The sequence below is a fragment of the Neolamprologus multifasciatus genome, chromosome 20 (assembly GCF_963576455.1).
Source record: "Neolamprologus multifasciatus chromosome 20, fNeoMul1.2, whole genome shotgun sequence".
NCBI lineage: Eukaryota > Metazoa > Chordata > Actinopteri > Cichliformes > Cichlidae > Neolamprologus > Neolamprologus multifasciatus.
In genome coordinates this window covers 24517226-24528940 of record NC_140458.1, presented here as the reverse complement: position 1 = coordinate 24528940, position 11715 = coordinate 24517226, and positions in this window count along the sequence as shown.

Sequence of the window (11715 nt, the reverse complement as noted above, 5' to 3'; positions counted from 1 at the left end):
CTTAACTAGAAGGTGAGTGATCATAGGATTGCACACAGGTGAGTGTCAACTCAATTGTCTCCAGGTGCGCACTTTGTTGAAACGCATAAGCAGAATTACTCACATGCACACACACACACACACACACAATGATATAGAAGAGAAAGATAGACGGTGTGCTGGCACAGGAGGACTAGAGGATCATGACACCTTTGTCTTCATGCTCCTGCATTGTCATCATATTAATGTTATGCTGGGTAATAATTGTGGGTTCAGATTTAGGTGCTAGCTACATCCCGATGCAAGATGTCATCATGCAATGCTCTTCCTATACTGTCAGTCGATGTTGATCCATTGAACACTTACATCTGTTTAATGGTATTAAATATCCCAATTCTTTGATCTTTGGGCTGAAGGAAGAACAACACTCGGTGTATAAATGTTCAATCAACAATCTCTTTATTCCATACAATTCTCATTATTCCATACAACACTTTTGAGCATTAACCATCCGGACGGGAGATATGGACAGGAGGGTGTCCGCCAGATCTCTTATAGCTTCAGCCCCCCTCCAAAGTCATAAAACCTAAACATCCACATTCTTTCTCTCTCATTGAGCCTAAGTTATGACCTTGGCTTCCTGTGCAGTATGTTCTGTTCTTTCTAATCAGACAAATAAGGCCATGATTCTCTGAAAACAGTATTTCTTATAAATCAGCAGTATAATGCATCATAAAACAATGTCATTCATTCACAATAAATCAGCAGTCTAATGTAATACAAATCAGTCTAATAAATGTAATAGTTATCACCTTCTTCTAAGTCAGGAGAATAATGCAAACTAAAACTACATAATAATTTCACAAGCTTTAATTAGAGGTATAACATAAAATAGTATAATAATCTCACAATGGACGTATCATACACTATATGGTCAAACATATTCACTCACCATCCAAACATTTGAATTCAAGTGTTTCAATCACTTCCATGGTCACAGGTGTAGAAAATTAAGCATGCAGACTGCTTCTATAAGCATTTGTGAAAGAATGGGTTGCTCTCAGGATGTCAGTGAACTCCAGCGTGGTATTATGATAGGATACCACCTGTGCAACAAGTCCAGTCTTGAAATGTCCTCATTATTAAATATTTCAAAAGTGGCACAAAGTGGTAGACCACATTACATCACAGAGCAGGCTCAACGGATACTGTGGCACAGAGGTTGCCAACTTTTTGCAGATTGAGTCAGTAGAGACCTCCAAACTTCATGTGGCCATTAGATTAGCTAAAGAACAGTGTGTAGAGAACTTAATAGAATGGGTTTCCATGGCCGAGCGCAATATAGAGAAGTGGAGACATGTTCTCTTGAGTGATGAGTCACGCTTCTTCATCTCAAAATGTGATTGACAAGTCTGGGTTTGGCAGTTACCATGAAAACAGTACTTGTCTTACTGCATTTTGCCAAGTTTAAACTTTGCTGGAGGGGGTGTGGGGTTGTTTTTCAGAAGTTGGGCTCAGCTCTTTACTTCCAGTGAAAGAAACTGAAAATATTTTGTGCAATTTCATGCTCCCGACTTTGTAGGAACAACTTGGGGATAGCTCCTTCCTGTTCTAGCATGGCTGTGCGCAAGTGCACACAAGCAGGGTCCTTAAAGACATGGATGAGTGAGTTTGCTGTGGAAGAATTTGACTAAACTCAGCCCGAGAGAAAACCTTTGGGACGAATTAGAGCAGCGGTCTCCAACCTTTTTTGCGCCACGGACCGGTTTATGCCCGACAATATTTTCACGGACCGGCCTTTAAGGTGTCGCGGATAAATACAACAAAATAAAACTAGTACCGGTACCGAAAAAAAGAAGATTTATTCATAACACATGTGAAAAGACCCTTAAAAACCGAGTTAACGATAAAAACGATAACAAAATAACGCTGAAAAGTGATAAAACCCCTGAAAACTATACATTTCACACCTGAGCCTCAACTCTCGCGGCCCGGTACCAAACAACTCACGGACCGGTACCAGTCCGAGGCCCGGGGGTTGGGGACTGCTGAATTAGAGCATACACTTCAAGGCCGGCTGTCCTGGCTAGTCTAGGGGGTCGGAGGGACGAACATAAAGGTGGATAGAGAAGGAGGAGCCAAGATGGTAATTTTAGTAGGTTTATTTAACATTGGAGATGGGATTTGAGTCCAGACTGAGATGTAACGTCAGGGAGAGCCAAGGCCAACATAACAAACAAAACATCCCTGATGTAGAAATAAAAGAAACTTACCTAACTCCAAAGAAACAAAATATACAACCTATAACCATAACCTACCTAACAGCACATAAACAGGAAAAAACAGGGTGTCAAAGCAAAAGGCAGCTCTCCCCTACAAGCAGTCTAGACATGACAACAACAATGCTCATACCAGCTACAAAGGCATGCAAGCCTGCTCAAGTATGGCAACCAAAATGGCCAGAGGGCCCAGAAGCACAGCTCCACAGGCCTTAAATAGTGCTCGGCTGATTACCAATCAGCCGGACTCTGCGCAGCATCCAATCAGGACAGAGGAGGTGGAGCCTGGACAAAACAAAGGGTTAGTAGTGAGAAGAGACATCCTCCTAGGGGATGTAACACCCCCACCCAGAAAAACAAACGTATAAGTTTGTCAACCTTACACCATCACATTCTTGAGAGGGCATCTGCCACAATATTTTCACATCCTCTCTTATGCTTTATTTCAATGTTGTAATTTTGTGAAATTAAGGCCCACCTCATCAATCGTTGATCGTTGTTATACATACGAGAGAGGAACACGAGAGGATTGTGATCAGTGAAGACCTCTACAGGTTGGGACGTAGATCCCACATACACATCAAAATGTTGAAGAGCCAGAAGCATGGCCAGAGTCTCCTTTTCAATTGTCGAGTACCGTCTTTGATGAGTATCGAACTTCTTGCCAAAGAAGCAGACAGGATGACTCACTCCTTGTCCATCATCTTGAAGAAGAACAGCTCCAGCCCCCACCTCACTGGCATCCACTTCAAGCTTGAAAGGTTTAGAAAAGTCTGGAGCAACAAGAACAGGTGAACTCGACAGAAGACCTTTTGCACATTCAAAAGCATGTTGACACTCAGGACTCCAAATGAATGGTACCTTCGGGCTACACAGGTTTGTTAGTGGTGTTACGACTTCAGAAAAATTCCTACAGAAACACCTGTAGTAACCAACCATCCCTAGAAATCTGCGCAGCTCACGGCGTGTTGTTGGCACAGGAAAGTTGAGGATGGCATTAACCTTTGCACTGATAGGGCGAACTTTGCCTTGCCCAACTTCCTTTCCAAGGTAGGTCACTGTAGCCTTACCAAACTCGCATTTAGCCAAGTTGAGGGTCAAGGAAGCATCAGCTAAACGCTTGAACACAGTGGCTAAAGTGTCGACATGCTCTGACCAGTTGGAAGAATAGATGACCACATCATCAAGATAAACATTACAGTTTGCTACACCAGATAATACAGTTGACATTAACCTCTGAAAGGTAGCAGGAGCATTTCTCATTCCAAATGCCATGACTGTATATTGTAAAAAGTGATCAGGTGTTACGAAAGCTGAGATTTCTGATGCTCTTTCTGTCAAAGGTACTTGCCAATAACCTTTAAGAAGGTCAAGCTTACTCACATAAGCAGCAGATCCGACGCTGTCAATACAGTCCTCAATACGGGGCAGTGGGAAGGAATCAGGTACTGTTACTGCATTTACCTTACGGAAATCTGTGCAAAAGCGAGGTGTTCCATCTGATTTTGGCGTAACCAGGCACGGAGAGCTCCATGGACTATAGCTTGGGATAGCCAATCCATGCTTCAGAAGGTAGTCTACTTCTTTGTTCATCATTTCCCTTTTTGCCATATTCACACGGTAAGCATGCTGCTTAATAGGCAATGCATTCCCAACATCAATGTCGTGCTCTATTACAGTAGTACGGGAAGGCATGTCCCCAAAGAGTTTTAAATGAATGTTGACGAGCCTTTCAATGTCCAACTGTTGCTCACGGGTCAAGTGAGACAGATATATAGACAACTGGGACAGTACCTCAGAATTAAGCATTCTGGCATTCTGGTAGCTGGCATCACAAAGTTTGAGCCCGTCCTCATCTAAACTCGACCTCAATCCTGAAGAAGAGTTTAACAAGAGAGTCTCTGGAGATGAGAGTTGCTGTGATGGAGACGCCACAGACCTATCTGCAGGACCACAGAGAGGATCAGCTCTAGAATGAAAAGGTTTGAGCATATTGAGATGGCACAGGCGCGTTTTACGCTTCCTGTCTGGGGTTTTAATCACATAGTCAGTGTCATTTACTTTCTTATCCACCTGGTATGGTCCACAGAAGCGGGCAGACAATGCAGAGCTAGCAGTTGGTAGAAGAACCAAAACCTTGTCACCTGGATTGAAAGATCGAGGAACGGCTTTCTTATCATACCAACTCTTCATCTTCCCCTGAGCAGAGGAGAGGGCTTCTGCAGCTGCCAACCTGGCCTTATGGAGGCGCTCTCTGAACTGTGAAACATAATCCAGAACATTAGTTTTCACAACATGGTCTGTTGACAAGAACTGTTCTTTCAACAACTTCAAAGGTCCCTGAACAGAGTGACCAAACACTAGTTCATTTGGGCTAAACCCAAGGGATTCTTGCTTAGCTTCGCGCATGGCAAACACCATCAGGGGAATTCCGTCATCCCACTCTTTTCCAGTATCCAAGCAGTATTTCTGCAACGTTGCCTTGAGTGTCTGATGCCAGCGCTCTAATGCTCCTTGAGACTCAGGATGGTATGCACTTGACACAACATGCTTAATCCCAAGAGTCTGCATGACCTGCTTGAAAAGTTTAGACAAAAAGTTAGTTCCTTGGTCTGTCTGGACTACTTTTGGTAGACCAAAAGTAGTAAAGAACTTTGTCAAAACTTTAATCACCAAAGGTGCAGTTATTCTTCTGAGTGGGACAGCTTCAGGAAAACGAGTCGAAGTACACATTGCAGTCAGTAAAAACTGATTACCATTCTTCGTCTTGGGCAATGGACCAACACAGTCCACAATGACACGTTCAAAAGGTTCACCGAGTACTGGTATAGGATGAAGAGGAGCTATAGGAACTGTCTGGTTTGGCTTTCCTGCAATCTGACATGTTTTACAAGTGCGGCAAAACTCAACTACATCAGCCTTCAATCCTGGCCAAAAGAAATGGTTGAGTATCTTATTGTACGTTTTTGTAACTCCCAAATGACCAGACAGGGGGTGCTCATGTGCAAGGGAGACTACGTAGTGACGATACTCAAGAGGCACAACAATCTGGTAAGTAGTGCTCCAGTCACAGTCATCAGAACAGCTTCCCTCTACGGCCGCTGTTAAAATTGGGTGTGCAGTCCACTTGCGCATCAAGACCCCATCTTCCAAGAAATAAGAAGCCTTTTTATTTCCTGTTTCAGAAAGAGAAGCAAAGCATTTAGACAATGAGGGATCAGACTTCTGAGCAGCAATAAGGCTTTCACGTGCGACTGGCAAGTCTAACTGTGAGAGATGGAGATCCTTCCACCTCTCAGTAGTATCCTTTGAGCCACTTTTAGGATCAATCAGGGTTTGCAAATCATCTGTAGCCAGAGCCTGAGCCAACGAAGAGTCTGACAAATCAATTTCTGCAGCTTTACGTCTCGTCTGAGCCCTGGTGAGAACACAAGCAGGAAAAACAGATGGGAAACATGTTGCTAGGTCGTTGCTCTTCAAGTTTGATTCTGGATCGTTTGTTACTTCGGGAACAGATTGCACTTTTCCACCAGCAATATCATTTCCCAAAATGAACTGCACCCCTTTTATGGGAAGTGAGGGGCGTACTGCCACAGAGAAAATGCCATTAACCAACTTTGACTTGATGTATACATAATGCAAAGGAGCTTCAACATAGCCCATTTCAACTCCTTGAATCAGAATGCTACCATGACAAGAGGAAAGGTCACTCAAGGGTAATACATCAGATAAAATCACAGATCGTGACCCTCCCGTATCTCTGAGTATTCGAATGGGTATTTCATCCTCAGGCTTCCCAGTCAATGACACAGTGCCATCGAAGAGGAAGGGTTTGAAGCAGGGATCAACTCCTTCACTTTGGCCCCCTCTCTCAGCGTGAATGGTTTTAATTAAACCCACTCCTTTCGGTGACTGGTTCTTGCGTTTCAAAGCGGGACATTCAACAACAACATGGCCAAGTTTATGACAATAGAAACATTCCCTTTCAGTCCTTGAAGCAAAAGTCTGTCGTGGGCTTGAAGGATCCTTTCGTGGGGGAGGTTCTCTGGTGGCAACTTCACGTTTCTGCATAAAAACAGTTTTATGAGTCAACACAAATTCATCAGCTATCACAGCTGCTTCTTTCAAAGTGGAAACCTTCTGTTCATTAAGATGTACAACAATGCGTTCTGGCAGGCCATTTTTGAACTCTTCCAGCAGTATCAGTTCACGTAAGGAGTTGTAGTCAGGAACTTTACTTGCTGTTATCCATCTATCAAAAAGAGTAGCTTTTTCACGAGCAAACTCTACAAAAGTCTGATTTGCTGTTCTTTTGTGATTGCGAAAGCGTTGCCTATACGCTTCGGGAACCAGTTCATAAGCAGCAAGGATAGCAGACTTCACTACATCATATTTCAAACTTTCTTCCAAAGACAAAGCAGAACAGACTTCTTGTGCTTTGCCTACCAATTTGCACTGGAGAAGCAATGGCCAAACTTCTCTCGGCCAGTGCAATGAGGCAGCAACACGTTCAAACACATTGAAATATGTATCAACTTCTGATTCACGAAATGGAGGTACCAACACAATGTTTTTACTCACATTAAAACCACCTGGGTTTACATGGGAGGAGGTTGTTTCACCAACAGATGAATTTGCAGAACTAGGTTGAGTAGTAGTGCTTCTTGAAGTCTGTGCCTGTAACTCCAACTGACGCAGTCTGACCTCCCTTTCAGTCTGCAACTCCAGCTCCAACCTTTTCAGCTTTAACACCTTTTCTGTCTCTGCTTCCAACTCCAACCTGCGAAGATCCAGCTCTGCCTGACGAGCTTGGGCTTTATCCTGAGCCTCCAATTGTAACTTAGCCAAACGTACCTTGAGTAACACTTCTTGTCTTGAACGAGGAGAAGATGGAGTAGCAAAAGAAGGTGAGCCATTAGTGCTTAACTTTTCCACCGTTTGTTGCTCCACAGCAGCAGGGTTTTGTCCTTCCTCCTTTAACACAGCAGGCTTCACTCCTTCGTTAGGGGCCCTGTCAAGAGGAACTGGCAAACGAGGTGGTTTAGAAACAGGAAGCAGGCCTTCTTCCACAAGTTTGTTTGACACAGCAATTTTCAAGTCCTCTTTCACCAATTGCCTTGATACATTTAAATCAAAGTGTGCTGCTATAGCAAACAAATCATGTTTTCTACACACATTTAGCTCCTCCCAAGAAGGACTACCCAAAAATGCACTCAAACTGAAAACACCAGTTGCCATACTAACCACCTCTGCCACCACCTCTCGTAATCCCGGACGAGCCCCCAATTTATGTTACGTCCCCTGGCTAGTCTAGGGGGTCGGAGGGACGAACATAAAGGTGGATAGAGAAGGAGGAGCCAAGATGGTAATTTTAGTAGTTTAACTTACCTAACTCCAAAGAAACAAAACATACAACCTATAACCATAACCTACCTAACAGCACATAAACAGGAAAAAACAGGGTGTCAAAGCAAAAGGCAGCTCTCCCCTACAAGCAGTCTAGACATGACAACAACAATGCTCATACCAGCTACAAAGGCATGCAAGCCTGCTCAAGTATGGCAACCAAAATGGCCAGAGGGCCCAGAAGCACAGCTCCACAGGCCTTAAATAGTGCTCGGCTGATTACCAATCAGCCGGACTCTGCGCAGCGTCCAATCAGGACAGAGGGGGTGGAGCCTGGACAAAACAAAGGGTTAGTAGTGAGAAGAGACATCCTCCTAGGGGATGTAACACCGGCCTTCTCATCCATCATCAGTGCCTGACCTCACAAATGTCCTTCTGGAGGAATTGTCAAAAATTCCCATAAGCACACTCCTAAACCTTATGGAAAGCCTTCTAATGAGAGTTGAAGCTGTTGTAGCTGCAAAGGGTTGGCCGACACCATATTAAACCCTATGGAATAAGACTGGGATCTCAGTTATATGTGTGTAAAGGCAAAAGGGGAAATACTTCTGGTAATATAGTGTATAATAATGTTTCCCTCATACTGCCTGGGCAGCTGAAAATGGTCAAAACTAAAATGTGCTCCTTCTACTCAGAGATGAAAGAATCAGTAATGCAGTGCCTCCATGAGACTCACATATATGGTTTTGTATGAAATGACTTATCAGCTAGTGTCAATATGCCAGATCTGATCCATCATGGCAGTTCAGTGCACCCTGCTGCTCGACTTTGCAATATGTATAACCTGCAGACGAGGTGAGCGCTGTTTGTTGTGTCAGGAGGATTATTACAGGAGGCTCAGAATTAGAATTTGTGTCATGAAAATGGTTGTCTGAACTTTTAATTTCATCTGAGACAGAGATCTGACTCATCATTAGTTTCACAGACGTCTTACTTCCTTAATTTACCACAATACAGTTTAATGACTGAATGTGGAGAAGCACACATATGGTTGAAATTGTAGACATAATCTTCTTGAGAAAAAATCCTCTCAGGATGACGTGTCATCATCTCAATGGTCCTTATACTTTTCATATAGTACAACAATCAAGTCCAGTTTTTAACCTTGTTAGTGTTAGTCTGCTTTGCAGGTCAGATGACTAAACAGAGGCTGATAAGATTAGGTCTTAAAGCTCTAGGTGTTTGTATTTACGCCAAAAAAAAAAAAGGCTGCAGGGTAGCTTTTGAAAGCATGACAGTTTAACAGCTGGCCAAATGGCTGAGTCATTGGCATTGATTCATGACCCTTTCAGCGCTCACAGGTACATTATGATCAATTTGTGCTCTGCAGCAGAAACACTTAAAAACAGTCACATCATCCCTTTTGACCAGCCAAAACAGAAGGGCTTCACTGACTCATCCTGAACAGGTAATACAGGTCAATGTGTATATATATATATATATATATATATATATATATATATATACCAGAATACCAGAGGTGCAAAACACCAGCTACTGGTAGACAGAACAGTCAGCCGAGACTGCAAGACCAGACTGACAAACCTGTGCACTGCCTGGATTGATTACAAGAAGGCCTATGACTCAATGCCCCACAGCTGGATACTGGAATGCCTAGAATTGTACAAGATCAATGGGACCCTAAGAGCCTTCATCAGGAACTCAATGAGGATGTGGCGTACAACACTAGAGGCCAACTCCAAGCCCATAGCACAAGTCACCATCAAGTGCGGGATCTACCAAGGAGATGCTCTGTCCCCACTGCTGTTCTGCATAGGCCTGAACCCCCTCAGTGAGATCATTAACAAGACTGGCTACGGATACTGGCTACGGATACCGACTACGGAACGCAGCAGTTGTCAGCCACCTCCTGTACATGGATGACATCAAGCTGTATGCCAAGAGTGAACGAGACATCGATTCACTGATCCACACTACCAGGCTATACAGCAATGACATTGGAATGTCGTTCGGGCTGGAGAAGTGTAGTCGGATGGTAACAAAGAGAGGGAAGGTAGTCAGAACTGAGGGGATTGAACTACCAGAAGGCAACATTGCAGACATAGAGGACAGTTACAAGTACCTGGGGATCCTGCAGGCGAATGGGAACCATGAAGAGGCCGCTAGGAAAGCTGCAACCACCAAGTACCTGCAGAGGGTCAGGCAAGTCCTGAGGAGTCAGTTGAACGATAAGAACAAGATCCGGGCCATCAACACGTACGCCCTGCCTGTGATCAGGTACCCTGCTGGGGTAATAGGCTGGCCAAAGGAGGAGATAGAAGCCACTGACATAAAGACAAGAAAGCTCCTTACCATGCATGGAGGGTTTCACCCCAAGTTCAGCACCCTGAGGCTGTACGCTAAGCGGAAGGAAGGGGGCCGGGGACTGGTGAGTGTCAGCACCACAGTCCAGGATGAGACAACGAACATCCAAGAATACATCACGAAGCTGGCCCCAACTGACAGCGTGCTCAGTGAATACCTCAGGCAGCAGAAACCCAAGAAAGAGGAGGGAGACGAGGAACCATCATGGAAGGACAGGCCCCTGCACGGTATGTACCACCGGCAGATAGAGGAGGTGGCTGATATCCAGAAATCCTACCAGTGGCTGGACAAAGCTGGACTGAAAGATAACACAGAGGCACTAATCATGGCAGCACAAGAACAAGCTCTGAGTACAAGATCCATAGAGGCTGGGGTCTATCACACCAGGCAAGACCCCAGGTGCAGGCTGTGTAAAGATGCCCCAGAGACAATCCAGCACATAACAGCAGGGTGCAAGATGCTAGCAGGCAAGGCATACATGGAACGCCATAACCAAGTGGCCGGCATAGTGTACAGGAACATCTGTGCCGAGTATAACCTGGAAGTCCCGAGGTCAAAATGGGAGATGCCCTCAAGGATGGTGGAGAATGACTGAGCTAAGATCCTGTGGGACTTCCAGATACAGACGGACAAAATGGTGGTGGCTAACCAACTGGACATAGTGGTGGTAGACAAACAGAAGAAGACGGCCGTCGATGTAGCGGTTCCAAATGACAGCAATATCAGGAAGAAGGAACATGAGAAGCTGGAGAAATACCAAGGGCTCAGAGAAGAGCTCGAGAGGATGTGGAGGGTGAAGGTAACGGTGGTCCCCGTGGTAATCGGAGCACTAGGTGCGGTGACTCCCAAGCTAGGCGAGTGGCTCCAGCAGATCCCGGGAATAACATTGGAGATCTCTGTCCAGAAGAGCGCAGTCCAGCTAAGATACTGCGCAGGACCCTCAAGCTCCCAGGCCTCTGGTAGAGGACCCGAGCTTGAAGGATAAACCGCCCGCAGGGGCGTGCTGGGTGTTTATATATATATATATATATATATATATATATATATATATATATATATATGTATGTATATCACTTCATCCAGCTAAATCATTGCATTTGGTTATTCCTGCGATTGTAAAACTGTAGTTTTAATAACACTTTATTAATAATTTTTTATTAATACTTTGTTTCTCAGTATATCTTCCCCTCCTAATCAGTTATTTTAGAAAATGTGATTGATTTATTGAAATTTTCTTTATTGATTTTGAGGTAAAATGCTGATAGTAATATGCTATCAATACTTAAGGAAACTCTAATTTTGTTGGATAAGTTGTGAAAACTAACACATGTCACTGTAACACACAATTCCCACTCAGAAAGGGAAAACACACTAGAGAGCAAGGTGCTTTGATGACACCCTACATTTGCAGACTTTAACAGCTCTAATACACTGGTGCTGAAAATCGGGCACAAAAAGATTTTTTTAAGTTAAAATGTATGTAAAATGTACATAATATAGCAGTAACAGGTTAATGATTTTTAAAGCTACAAAACCAACATATTGTATAGAAAGTCAAAATCTCCAGGCTTCGTGTTTCCGTCGATTCCTGTATGTGTGAATGGAGCCTGCTGTAGGCTGTCATGATTCACAAACTTCTGGCAACGTACAGTAATTATTCATGACAAATGACACCTACTGTGTGTGGGTGAGAGTACAACGAGTCATGTCGACATGTTTCAGCAAG